Source organism: Peromyscus maniculatus, chromosome 7 (genome assembly GCF_049852395.1).
Source record: "Peromyscus maniculatus bairdii isolate BWxNUB_F1_BW_parent chromosome 7, HU_Pman_BW_mat_3.1, whole genome shotgun sequence".
NCBI lineage: Eukaryota > Metazoa > Chordata > Mammalia > Rodentia > Cricetidae > Peromyscus > Peromyscus maniculatus.
Window position 1 is genome coordinate 111,149,354 of NC_134858.1, and position 14,654 is coordinate 111,164,007.

Genomic DNA, 14,654 nt, shown 5'->3' on the forward strand with positions numbered 1-14,654 from the left:
TCCTGAAAGTGTTTTTGAGATTTTCTGTGACAGAGGTATATTTCCTCAGGCCAGTGGGGGGGGGGGGGGGGGGACTTTAAAAAAAAAAACTTTAACTAGTTTGGTTTTCTCTCTCAGAATGCAGGCAAGTTACTGTAATAAAATACAAACTTTCTTCTTGAAGTCTAAAAGTACTTGTCTTGTGTTGAGACCTTTGGGGAAGGACAAAAGTGATCAAATGTGTCCTTGGAGTCCCCACATTCCTGCTTATTCATCTTCACCTGGTGCGTGCAAGATCTCCACAGGGACTTAAAACAGCATCAGAACTTTGTAAAGGCTCAGGAGAGGCTGAGGTTGTAGCCCAGCTGGAAGGTGCCCACCTAGCATGCATCAGAGTTCCACCCCTGGACCATATCAACAGGATGTCATGGCCACACCTGTAACCCCAGCACAGACGAGGCAGAGACAAGAGAATCAGAAAGTCAAGGTTACCTTCAGCTACACAGCATATTGAGGCCAGCCCGGGCTACATGAAACCTTGCTCAATGAAACCAAATAATTTTGAAAATTAAAAAGGTAGAAGGGAAAGAAAGGAAGGAAAGGGGAAGAGAGTTTAAGAGAGAGGGGAGAGAAAGAAGAAAGGATGGGGGAGAGAAAGGGAGAGAGAGGGAGGGGTGGAGGACGAGGAGGGGGGTAGCAACACACGGATCCTTGCACTTCACATTCCTTGTATCCTCAGCCTCTGCACCGCGCCTGGTGGGAGCCTGCTCACCTCGGCTTTGCTAAACGACCACACTGGATCTCTCTGGGCCTTCAACAGGAGCTAACTAAGACATGCTCACACCCCATCCTCCAACCCACAGCCCTACTGCCCAGAGGCCTGCAGACTTCTGCAGCATCAGCAATATAGCCAAGCTAAATTAAAGACAGATAGTCACTTGGGAGAAAAAAAAAATCAGATCAAAACTTAAATGCTGAAGTCTCTAAAAACAGTGTCCCTACCCATCTGCCACAACCTCAGGTTATTTCAGACAGTACTGCCATCAAAATAAACAGGAAATAGCTGTTTTTAAAATGGGTTCCCAAAAAAATTCTCAAACTCTTATCTCCACTGGCCAAATAGAGCTGATTGAACCAAGCACCATTTGATAAAGAGGCCATGTTTGGTGGGCTGGAAAGATGGTGTAGCAATTAAGGAGTACCTGAGTTTGATTCCCAGCATCCACACAGCAGCTCCCATCCATCTGTAACTCCAGTTCCAAGGGCCCTCTTCTGGCCTCCATGGGTACTGCATGTGGGCACCACACACAGGCAGGCAATCCGTCCACACACATAAAATAAAAATAAATCTTTTAAAGTAGAGAGACCAGGTATTATAAGATGACACCACAATTCTGGGGTTGATGAATCTTCCTTTGCCTTTTGTTAGAAGTCAAGTCCCTCCAGTCCTCAGGCAGACTCCAGCCCCTCTAACATGGCTGTCACTGGGTGCCCAAGGAGAATGAAGAATGGAGACTCTTAGGAACCAAAGAAAACCTGTGTATTCTTTTCACAGTCTGGTGAGGCTAACAGGTGGACATGGGAGGCAACTACATGCTGAAAACTCTCCCACTAGTCTCTGGGGGGGCAAAAGGCCCCAGTTATCAACATCTGAGAGGTGTGCAGGCACAGCCCAAGGGCCTGGTGCATGGTGGGGAAGGATTTTCTCATTCCTGCAGCCTGGCTCTGATTAACCAGTGCTGCAGACTGTCTGCTGCCTCCCCTGGCCTCCAGGAGCAGAACCAAGTGGATTGAGAATTTTTACCCACTCTTAATTCTCTGCAGCTTCACCCTTCCCAGCTGTTGACACATCTCCAGCAAAAAGAAAAAAAGGAAGGAAGGAAGGAAGGAAGGAAGGAAGGAAGGAAGGAAGGAAGGAAGGAAGGAAGGAAGGAAGGAAGGAAAAGAACCTTCCAAAATTACAAATGCCAAATCTCTCATTCCACATAAACATCCTTCCAAGACTTGCTGGACTTGCTGGTGATATCTCAGTTGCTTTCATATCATCCCAACCATCTCCTCATGACCCAACTGTGCTCAGCTGCCTCCCACCCCACCTGCTCCACACCCTAGACAGCAACAGCACCCACTGCCTAGCAAACTTTCTTCTGATGTCCATCCACTGCCATCTAGCGTTCACACACTGTCACATCCACTGACTCCAGGAGTTGCTAAAAGCATTTCTGTGAGCTACTTGAAGTATTCGTTGCCCTGGGAATAAATACCAGGGGTAGGTTTGGCTCTGCCCATCCTTGCAGAGAAAATTCCATTTCTGACCCCGAGGACATACTAGCATGGAGCATTTTGCTGTGTCATCTGTCCCCGACACCTCACAGCTGCATCCTCAAGCCTTTCCTTTCGGAAGGACCCCTCTATAGAAGCTCTTGGATTTTTAGATGCATTCCAACCGCAAAAAGATCTTGTTAAAATGCACGGTCTGCAGCTCAGTGGTAGAAGTCTTGCCTGGCCTGCATGAGGCCCAAGGTTTGATTCCCCAACACAGAAGAAGGAAGGAAAGAAGGAAGGAAGGAAGGAAGGAAGGAAGGAAGGAAGGAAGGAAGGGAGGGAGGGAGGGAGGGAGGGAGGGAGGGAGGGAGGGAGGGAGGGAGGGAGGAAGGAAGGAAGGAAGGAAGGAAGGAAGGAAGGAAGGAAGGAAGGAAGGAAGGAAGGAAGGAAGGAGTCAAAATGCACATTCTGAGCCGGTAAAGTGTTTGCCTTGAAGCATGAGGAGCTGAGTTTGATTCCCAGAACCATCATTTTAAAAGCCAGGCATAGTGGTACATGCTTAGCCTATCCTATGTGAAGAGGGTGACAAGCAGATCCCTGGGGCTCCCTGAGCTGGCTGCCTAGCCTACTTGGTAAGTTCTCAGTCAGCAAGAGACCCTGTCTCAAAGCTACAAGGTGAACAGAACCTGAGGAATGCCAGCTAAGTTTGTCCTGTGACCTTTAAATGTGTGCACACACATGCACCCTCAGAGATACATTGGCAAAAAATAATTTACTAATTAAAGTGCAGATTCTGGTGCATCCATTGGGGTTGCCAGGGTCTGCATCTGTAACAAGCTGAGATCCTGTTTGAACAAAGAGCGAGAAGCACAGCTACAGATTCAGGAACCTGGGTCCAGATGCCGACCAGCACAGGGTTCTGCATACTCCATGGGACAACCCCATCACAGCCTGCTGGAAGCAGCAAGCTACGTCGCCAGCAGTTTTAAGGGCAGATGGAAAGCTTGAGCTTAGAGGTTGTCATCTGATTGCTACTTACAGTGTGACCTTGAGGAAGACGCTGAATCCCTCAGAGCCTCTTTTTCTCCTCCGTAAAATGTGGACAATCACGTGACCCACTGAAACAGAATGCATAGGACAGCCCTGTGGGTAGCACTGAGCTGTCACCTTTGGATCATAGGGAAGCACCAAATCCCCCATTGCTCTGCTCCTGACTGTGGATTCATCCTGTAGGATGATGGATATTAGAAGATGGGTGTTTCTGAGCCCGAAGAGCAGACTCTCGTGCAAAAAAAGCCAGGAGGTAGAGAGAAGAGATTGTGAGAAGTAGACAGGCAAGCATGCTGCCTCTCTGCTTTCAGCTGCTACACTGGAAGCCTGCTGTAAATCTAGTCAGCCCTGGCCCTGGGAGCTTTGCTTCCTCAGGTAGCATCTCTTCCAGGATAGGTGGGTAATGGGCAGTCCTATTCAGTTCCTAATTTGCTGACAGTGTACAGAACTGGGAGAACAGAAATCATTTCATCTATTCTATTTTGACTACTTGTGATGGCTATTCTTGGTTGTCAACTTGACTATATCCACCCGACACCCACCACTGTCTTTAGTGGTCACCCCACCAGCCTTGCATCTACAATATGTTGGGGTCTCTACTGCAGCTGGGGCCGTAGCTTCACCAGCGGCCTCCTGGCCTCTCTACGGAAGCACCATCCCGGCCACATGGTGCCAAGCCTTGGCTGCTATATACATAACTCCTCATACCTTCTAAACCAGTACCATGTCTGAGACGCTTACACATTACCAAGCTTGGCTACCAACTTGAGAGGCAGCCTTAGCCTCCTCTCTAGACCACGGCTTCTGTATGGTGACCTGAGTGAATAATTCCCAAAAGACTTCATTTCAATAATGCTGGTCTCTCTTTAATCACAGCTGATCATGTTATCAGCCCCAGCTGGCCAAAAATCACAGATTATTTATGTATATGAGTGCTCTATTTGCATGTATGCCTGCATGACAGAAGAGGGCACCAGATCCCATTATACATGGTTGTGCGCTGCCATATGGTTGCTGGGAATTGAACTGGGGAATCTCTGGAAATGCAGCCAGTGCTTTGAACCACTGAGCCATCTCTCAGATTGAGCCCAAATCACAGATTCCTCATTCAAAATATCACATGAATAGCCCCAAAAGGGTCTTTAAGGGACACTCAGACTTTCCTCTGAAACGTCACAAGCCAGGCCGCCATCATTTTCACTGCTCTCGGTATTAACCTATAAGTTCCCATGGCAGCTCATTGAGCTCTGAGCACTCAATGGATTCCCCATCCCAAAGCTACAAAATCATCCACTTCCTTCCCACTACATCGTCCAAACTCTAAAAGCTACCTGGCCAGGTCCATCACAGCAACATCCCACTCACTCTGTTAATAGTTTCTTTCTGTTCTCCTTACTTTCTGCTGCTGTGATAAAACACTGACCAAAACCAACCTACGGGGGTGGTAATTTCCCATCCCTGAGGGAAATCAAGGCAGGAACCTGGAAGAAGGACGCTGCCTACTGGCTTGGTCCCCATTGCTTGCTCAGCCTACTTTCTTATAGAACCTAAGACCACCTGCCTAGGGATGGTACCACCCACAGTGGGCTGGGCCCTCTCACATCAAACACTAATCACAGACATGCCCACAGGCCAATCCAGTGGAGGCAATTCCTCAAGTGAGGTTCCTCCTTCCCAATTGATTCTGCTCTATGTCAAAGTAACAAAAACTAACCAGTACAGGGGTGCTGCTTCTCTGAGGCAGCAGTGACGGGCAGTCAGTCTTCAGGCCCTGCCAAGCTCCTCCTAGCTACAATCATCTTTTCTTCCTTCCTGCCCACAGACATCTCAATTTATCCTCTGTCACAAAGGAAAATGATTGCAAGGTCCTACCCTCTTTTTCATGAAGAGAAAAAGAAAAATAATATTGTTTTCCTGCTTGGAGCTTTGTCAGAAATGCCTAGAAGGCAAAATTAAACCTGAGATCAATCAAAACCTTGAGCGAAGAGATGAGCCAGGCCTCAGGACTCAGGCCCCACAGACCCCTGCCAGCCACGGGGAGTCCAGCCCTGGCAGGTGACCTAGCCCTAGGGAAGAGTGCTGCTGCCTTCCTGTCCCAGGACTTGCCTTCTGGTGATGCTGTCTTTACCCCGTCAGGGTTTCAGCTACATGCTCCTGGTCCTCCCTCACCACCTGTCCTCCAGAATGACATCAGGGCAGAGGACTAAGGACCCTGAACTGTGAGCGTGGCCTTTCTAGTACTCTAAGGATGGTCTCTGTGACCCTTAAAACCTAGTGATTAGTAGCTCAGCATTGTGTCTTTCCCCCGTCATAAGGACTGAGTTGGGTTGATTGAGGATTTTCTTTTTTGTCCTTTTAAATTGTAAGTAGCTGCAACCCAAAATGTCACAAATACAAAAATAACATCTCTTGACACTCTGAATCTTAAAAACACTTCCTGGGATGAGGTCTATGTTCTGTTTCTCCATATCCACTTGGCTAGTGCCTCTGTGTGTGTGTGCAAGTGCACATGCCCGCTTGTGTGTGTGTGTGTGTGTGTGTGTGTGTGTGTGTGTCTTTGTCTCTGTCTCTCTCTATCTGCCTCTGTCTCTGCTTCTCTTTCTTTGTCTCTCTCTGCTTCTCTCTGTGTTTCTCTGTGTCTCTGTCTCTGTCTGTCTCTATCTGTCTCTGTCTGTCTCTCTGTCTCTGTCTCTCTCTCTCTCTACTCTCCTCTCCTCTTCCATGTCTGGTTGATAAAAATCACTGCTTTTCATCCTTCCCTGTTTTTGCAGGCTTCATGGTCTCCGTGGTACTTTTCCCATCTCTGCCTCCCTCTTGCCCCCTCAGACCTGCCCAACAGAGCTTCCTCAGCAGCCCCAGCTCAGGCACTACCTGCACATAGGAGCCAGCTGCCCTGCTCCTCGGAGGCCTTCACTTCTGCTTTCAGACCTGCTTTGTTGTCCTCTGGGCAGAAGTTCCCTGGGACTGTGCGTGGAGCTGAGACTTAGGGGAGCGAGGGCCTAGGCTCACTCCCAGTCCCGTGGGCGGCCACCATGATGATGGGGACAGAGGACTGGCGGCCTCATCTAGGCAGTGGGAGCCATGGCAAGGGCAGTATGGCAAGGTGGCTGGGGACCAAGGAGGGGACTGATGGTGAAGGACACCACCGAACAGATGATAACTGCAGTTTTCTTCCTCAGAACACCTGGCCTTGGTGCCCACTCTCCGTCCCTGCCAGTCTTTCCCAAGGCAGCCAAACAGGAAAGCTGCCCTCACATAAGGAATGGGGATTTAGTAAAGCACACAGAGGTTCAGTGCAGGCCTCTGAGCAGACATGCCTGTGTCCAGTGTTGTGTCTTCCAGGGCCTCTGTGTCCTCACTCATCAAATAAGGTACAACTCGCTCACAGTGGTCCTCACAAGTTCACAGGAGACAATGGTCTTTACAGACATGGAAGGCACCACTGTCTCTTGGTTTCTCTTCAAAACTTCCTCCCACCAAGGGTGGTGGCACACACCTTTAATCCTAGCACTTGAGGGGCAGAGGCAGGCAGATCTCTGTGAGTTCAAGGCCATCCTAGTCTACATAGTGACACCCTGACCAAAAAAACCTTCTTCCTATGGCCTCTACTGTCTCTCTATATAGGAAAAATTGGCTTTTGGACAGTTTCTCCTAAGAAAGCGCTTTCATTCAGTCAGTCACTCACAAGAGTTTTCTGAGCATCTACACTGTAGCTAGACCCTTGCCAAGCACTGGGTTTAAGATCAAATGGGACAGTCCCTGCTATCTAGGGGATCACAAGCCAGCAGGAGAGACAGGTAGGATAGGCGGCCTCAGAAACATAGAGGAAGGGGAAGGGAGCCATCAGATTAGTGAGGACAGCCCACGCCCTCTTTGGAGCCCATTCAAGGTACCTCCCTCTCTGGGCCTTCAGAGGACAGCTCACATGAAAAGATGTGGACTGGAAGCTGTTGGTATCTAAGGCTTGTAAGTCTCCCATGCCCTGTTCCACAAAATCCTGTCACAAAGAAAATGTGAAGATTGTGGGATCGGGGAAATGACTTTGCTAGTGAAGTGCTTGCTTGCCTTACCATCATGGGGTCCTGAGTGTGACCCCCAGAATCCATACTCTTAAATGAGGTGGTAGGAGGCAGAATAGCACACACTTAAAATCTTGTTGCTGGAGAGACTGAGACAGGTGGATCCCTGGAACTGGCTGACAAGTGAGCCTAGCCTATTTGGCAAGTTCCAGGCCTGTGAAGAATTTGCATCAAACAAGATAAATAGTGCTTCAGGTTTTCCTCTGACTTCTGTATGAACATGCACACACATGCACCCACACACATGTGCACACACATGCACACATACACACAAAATAATATGGAATAAGTGAAGATTCTAACCTCCAGGAGAGCTTCATACTCTAACCAAACTCTCTCCCCTCTCATCTCAGACATACATGTGCATGCACACACATGTACACATACATGCACCTCACCACTCACTGTAATAGGACCTTGCACATCACTCATAACCAGGCAGCCTGCCATCTACCCCTGCACCCCTCTCTTTGGTCAAGGCTGAGAGGTGCTGCAGGGGTCTTCTGGATGAACTGGAATGAATTCAAGTCTCATCCTAGCATGGCACACAGCTGCCAGAGTTAATAAGGAAGCTACAGCAGCTTCAGGAGGCAGTTCAGGACTTTGAGCTATTTATAGACACTTCAATATGCACAACCGTTGCTTTACACTTTCCATTAACCCCTCCGAGGTTTGAACCGGCAGATTAATTTCCCGGTTCTCTGAGGAATGCTGGCCTTTATTAACCCCATTAGGACATTTTCTTCAGAGGTTCAATTCTCTGTATATGGGGAAGAAAAAAAATCTCAACATCTTCATAGGCCTGTTCAATTTACCTTGTGCTTCTTAAGTTATAAAAATAATAATGATTTTTAAACTCCAAATCAAAAAATTCCAAACACTTTTCATAGCAAATAAAACTCATGGCTGGGGCATGCAATTAAAAGAAATGTTTCACAAGCCATGCATAAGCATGATGCCTTATACACTTGCAGAAATGGTAGCATAAATGGCTTTGTATTTGCTTACACTGGAAAAAAAAGAAAGACTTTGCACATGAGTTGAGCTCAAGTCCCATCTCTGGCACCACTGACTTTGGGCACAACTTTCCACCTCTTAGGCTGGGGTTGCCTTTGACATAAAAGAAGAGAGGAGAATTCAGTCGAAGAAAGTCTGAATGGCTTTCACATATTTGAGCATGAGAATTCTCCAAGTGATGGTTCAGAGGGGCTGGGCATGTGGCTTGGTTGGTAGAGTGCTCATGGAGTCCTGGGTTCAATCCCCTGCACTGCAAAAGCCAGATGTAGTGGTACATACCCATAATTTGAGCACTCAGGAGGTAAGGTAAGAGTGGGAAGATCAGAAATTTAAGCTGTGTTCCAAGTTCAAGACCAGCCTGGGCTATATATATGTGACCATGTACCAAAAGTTTAAAAATGAAATTGCAAATCAGTTCCATTATATAAAGTAACAAATGCTCCAGCAGGCCAGGGCTTCTGAGTTCCACCCAGTGTTCCCTCTTCTCCCCGTGTTGGGGCCTTCAGGACACTCCATGGAACTCTGAGGAAACCCCAGAACATAGCTGGAAGCTTCTTGTTGAGTAAGTTTTAAATCTTTCACAGCCTCAAGCTTTGTATTCTTGTTGCCAAGTTCTTGTTTCGATCAACCCATCCAGCACCTTGGGGTATCCTGCTGTCCTAAGTAGTTCTAAACCTACACAAGAGGAAGCCTTCCTAACAACTCAGAACCATCTCCTCCCTTAGGGCAAGCACATGTGACATGGTTCTGCCACCTCAGAGCACAAAGGTGTTGGGTAAGAGACATGCAACAGAGGTGGCCCCGCGTGACAGGGACAAGAATAGGATAAGGAGACTGAAAAATTGGCTCGAGGGCCCCAGGAAGACACAGGGAAGCGGCAAGCCACATCTCCAAGCACAGGGCAGAGAATTTCTCAAAGACAAGGTCCACCTACCACACATCCTAGAGAACGTGGAGACAGCATGAACACGCTTGCCATCCTTTAGGGGACAGCCAGCCCTGAGCATGAGTAGCCCCAAGAGCAGTGGACAGAGAAGGGTAGGTACCATCCCAAGGCCCAGAACGTCAAGGCCACTGGACCTGGATGGAAAAAGGACACTTAGCCCCTATCCCAAGAGCATGGGGCACAGGCTGCAGATATAATGAGGAGTGGATTGGCCTGAGAGCACAACAGGAAGTGACATCAGCAGGACGTTGGTGACTGGTTTGGTGTGGGGTGATCACTGTGAGTCCTCGGGTTCTGCTTAAGCAAATGTGTAGACAGACATTACTTGAGCTCTCCAGAGAAACAGAAATGGTACAGGGCATTTTTTTTTTTTTTTTGAGATGGGCTTTCCCATAGTGCAGGCTGGCTTCAACCCTACTTATAGCAGAAGATGACCTCAGACTGCTGATTCTCCTGCCTCTACTTCCCAGTTGTGGAGTTGTGCACCACCATACCCAGTTTATGGGGTGCTGGGAATCAAACCTGGGGCTTCGTGCACAGCAGGCAAGCAGTCTGCCAACTAAAGAACAATTTCTTACAAACAGTGTTTCCTGCAATTATGAAAGCTGGCAAAGGCCAAACCTACAGTGTGAGTTGGCAGGCTCAAGGCCCAGAAGAGCTGATGATGAGACCCACTCCAGCAGCAGACAGATAGAGAACCATTCTTACCTGCGGAGACTTGTCTTTGTGTCCTATTCAAGTCTTCAGCTGATTGGAGGAGGCTTGCTCACACTGCGGTGGGCAATCTCCTTCCCTCTGTTATAATATTAATATAATATAAATTAATCACCCTTGCAGACACATGAGGAATACAGTCTGAGCAAATACCTGGAGACTCCACGGCCAAATCAAGTAGACACTGACCATCACAACAGTGCTGCCTGTTTCTGGAGCCCAGGGGAGTCGAGGGAGAGTTAGGTAAAGTACACATGCCCAGGGAATGATAAAACTCAGTGAACAAAGGGTGCTCTGCAGGTCCAAGGGATCCCAGGGAGCTCTGAGCAGTGAGATCAATTTTGCCAGTCCTTGCTGTCGTCATCAGTGTGAACAGAACCCCGCAGCAGCTACTGGAGAGGCCAAGACAAGCAGATGGCACAGCTCCTGCCCCTTGATAAGAAAAAACTATGGAACTCATGTAGTCTGGCCTCCAAGAGGGGTGATAGAGAAGCCCCCAGATAGCAATGGGAAGTTGTCAGGGAACAGTGTTGGCTCTGTGACTGCCTCATAGTCCTGCACGTGGCATACTAGGCCCTTCTAGGTCTGAGACTTCCTCCTTCTGATTCTGCTTCCCTCACTGCTATGGGACGGTCTTTCTGTATGCTGTGAATATGTGCTGCTACCATTGGTTAATAAAGAAGGTGCTATGGACTATGGCAAAGCAGAATACAGCCAGGTAGGGAATCCAAGCAGGGGGACATGGAGAAGGCAGAATTAGAGGAGATGCTGAGAGCCGCTTGGAGAAGCAAGATGTAATGCAACACAGGTAAAGCCACAGACATGTGGCGATGCATAGACTAATAGAAATTGATTAATTTAAGTTGTAAGAGCTAGTTAATGATAAGCCCGAGCCATAGGCCAAACAGATTGTGATTAATATAAGCCTCTGTGTGTTTACTTGGGACCGAGCAGCTGTGGGACACAGAAAACTTCTGCCTATACCTCACTCTGCATCTCACAAGCCACTAAGCAACTTCTGCTTTCCACATTCCTGAAGCGAGGGTAAAAGCCCACAGACTCAAATGTCATGATAATCACGCAGGACGGTGCTTAGCACGGTGCTCAGTGCAGAGTGAGCATGCAGGAACTGTTGACTACTATACTGTACTGCTGCAGTCGTCCTTGACATCACTACCAACTTCAGAATCTAACACATGGGATCCTGGCTTTGGTGGCTACTTATTAGCTGAGAACTTTGGCTAGGTCATTCAACATCCCTGCGACATGGAACAGCACTGCTTCTTGTCTCTCAGGTCTGTTGTGAGGATTCAAGGAGTCAAGCAGAGAAAGCTGAATGCTCAAGGACACTTTAGCTGAGGGCAGCATGGCAGGCTGGCCTCTGTCACAACACACAGTTCTATTTAGCACCCCTGTGGCTATTTCATCTGAGACACTCTTCTCCATCTACCAAGCATCCCTTCACATTGGGAGACCTGTTCACAGCCTTTTTACCAGAAACTTCTGACACCCACACCTGCTCAAACCACCCTCTTGCCTGAGGCCTCCCCTGTCCCTATCTTTCTAGAGAACATGAGAGGATGTCCTGAAGAAGCAGAGGTCCACAGACCCAGAGCGTGCTCTGCTGTGTGGCCTGCAGATGTCCATTCCACTCCTTAATGAGCTGGCAAGAAGAGAGTTCTCATCCCAGCTTGCTGCTCCTGCCTGTAACAACAGCAAAATGGTAAACGGTACCTCTGCCCCACACCACTAGGAAAAAAGGTCATGTTGGACCTGTGTGTTAGAAAATACTCCAGCAGTACCATCCTAGAGTGGACCTAGGGTGGACCTAGGTTGGGCCTCTTGTACATGCCATTCACTTGAGGTAACAAGCAGAGTCCAAGCAGGCACCACCACCACCCCCCATGCTGACACTCACAGAGCTTGGCACCAGCAACATCTTCCTGCCTCTTACCCAAATGGCTACAATCTCTTTTAGGCCATTAGTTCAAAGTGCTGGCATCACACAGACCCTAGGAGGTACTCACTATCTCAGATACACCTACTGTTAACAGAGAAAATGAGCAAAGAAGAGGCTGAAAGGCACTACACACCCCACCCTCCACCCAAAAAAAAACCTTATACAAGGGACTGGGGAAATAACCAGTAAAGTGCTTGCCACGAAATCCTGAGAACCTGAGTGACCCCTGTAAAGGTCGGGCATGGTCTGTACTTTTACATCCCTGTAAAATTGAGCACTAGGGAGGCAGAGGTAGTTGGATCCCTGGAGTTTGATGATCAGTCAGTCTAAGCAATCAGCAAACTCTTGATTCGGTGAGAAACCCTGTCTCAAAACATATGGTGGAAAGTAATCACGGAAGACATCTGAGGTCAATGTCTGGCCTCCACTGGCTGGTGCATACATGTGAATGTACACCCACAGGCACATGTGTACATACACATACACACACACACACACACACACACACACACACACACACACACACACCAAGAAACTTACACAAGGTGCTGGAGACATAGCTCAGCTATGTCTTTGAATAGCATGTCCGAAGCCCTGTTCCCATGTTATGGTCAGACCACTTTCCTGTCCAAGAATGACTTCTGTCTTAGTTAGAGTTTCTATTGCTGTGAAAACACACTATGATCATAGCAACTCTCATAAAGGAAAACATTTAATTGGGGCTGGCTTACAGTTTCAGAGGTTTAGTCCATTATCGTAGTGTTGGGACATGGCATCATGCAGGCAGACATGGTGCTGGAGAGGGAGCTGAGAGTTCTCCATCTGAATCCACAGGCGGCAGCAGAAGATGTGACACACTGGGCGTGGCTTGAGTATACGAGACCTCCTCAAAGCTCGCCCCCACCGTGACACACTTCCTCCAGCAAGGCCACACCTACTCCAACAAGGCCACAGTTCCTGATAGTGCCATTCCCTATGGGACAAGCATTCAAGCACATGAGTCTGTGGGGACCAGACCTATTCAAACCACCACAGCTTATTTTGGCTTGATGTCAAGATCTGCCTCTAGCCAGATGCAGGACCCATGTGAGACTTCAGATAGCACATTCTGGCTAGGGATACAGCCTAGTGGAAAAGCATTTACCTCGCTATCAGAGGCCTTGGGTTCAGTCCCCAACACTGGGGGAGAGGAGGGAGGGGTGGGAATAGAATTTTTGATGGATCCTTAATATGATAGACATGTGTCTCAATGTGGGGGTTGTTGTCATTTTTTAAGACATGGTCTCTCTTCATGGCCCTAGCTGACCTGGATCTTACTATGTAGAGCAGACTAACCTCCAACTCACAGAGATCTGCTTGACTCTGTGTCCTGAGTGCTGGGATTAAAGGTGTGTACTGCCTGAGAACAGTCACAGCAGCAGCTTGGGTTTGGCGTGAGGGAACATTTACAGGCCCTGAGAGGGAAGAGTGGGAGAAAAGGTCCTTGGTGTCACTGTGGCTTCTGAGTCACAGCCTGTGAAGTGCTGTGGGATGGTCTGTATGTCAAATTGCTCTGATTGGTCAATAAATAAAACACTGATTGGCCAGTGGCCAGGCAGGAAGTATAGGTGGGACTAACAGAGAGGAGAATAGAGAGAACAGAAAGGCAGAGGAAGTCACTGCCAGCCACTGCCATGACATGCCATGTGAAGATGCCGGTAAGCCATGAGCCAAGTGACAAGGTATAGATTTATGGAAATGGGTTAATTTAAGCTATAAGAACAGTTAGCAAGAAGCCTGCCACAGCCATACAGTTTGTAAGCAATATAAGTCTCTGTGTTTACTTGGTTGGGTCTGAGCGGCTGTGGAACTGGAGGGTGACAGACATTTATCCTGACTGTGGGCAAGACAGGAAAACTCTAGCTACAGTGAGTGGAATTGCATAATTCATAGTAAGGATCCCCTCAGCTCCATGACTGCCGAAGTCCAGGGCTATCTGCTCTCCGGGGAGGTCGGTATCTTACCACACACACAGCTCTTCTTTATGGCCTGGGTGTAAACAACGGGGTGGAAGAAGGTAGGTGACACAAGAAGTGGCTTGGTTCAGTATCCAATATTCTATTTCAATAAACATTTGTCAATCATCTGCTCCGGGAAGAAGACTGCTCTTCAGTCAAACCCACCAGTTGTTCACCAGCTGGCCCTGCCACCTGTCTCCTTGGCCCTGGACCCCCAGTGTCCCACACACCCTCATTTCTGCAATCCTGACCTACTCTGTGTCCACTGCCTCCTGGGATACTCAACACCACCTAGTTGATCTATAAAACTCCTATTTATCTCCCAGTGCCCGGGTCCCAGGTATTTTGATGATGGGGAAGGGGAAAATATCTCCAAGATGTTTCATTTGGTAGTTAACCTAGCCACTCCCTACTAGATTGTGACATCCCCAAGATCCACAGCCATGTCCAAATATCTGCATCAACTGAGAAGTCCAATTATATAAAAAGAAAACCACTCCATAACCTGAACGGGGGAGGCAGGGCGCCCGAATTTCCTCTCCCTTGACTAACGTGAGTCACTATTGTTCCTTTCCAAGCAGTAGCTGCAGATATCTCCATCCTCCCACACCCAGACCTATAGGTTAAACCAAGGAGTGTGACTAATA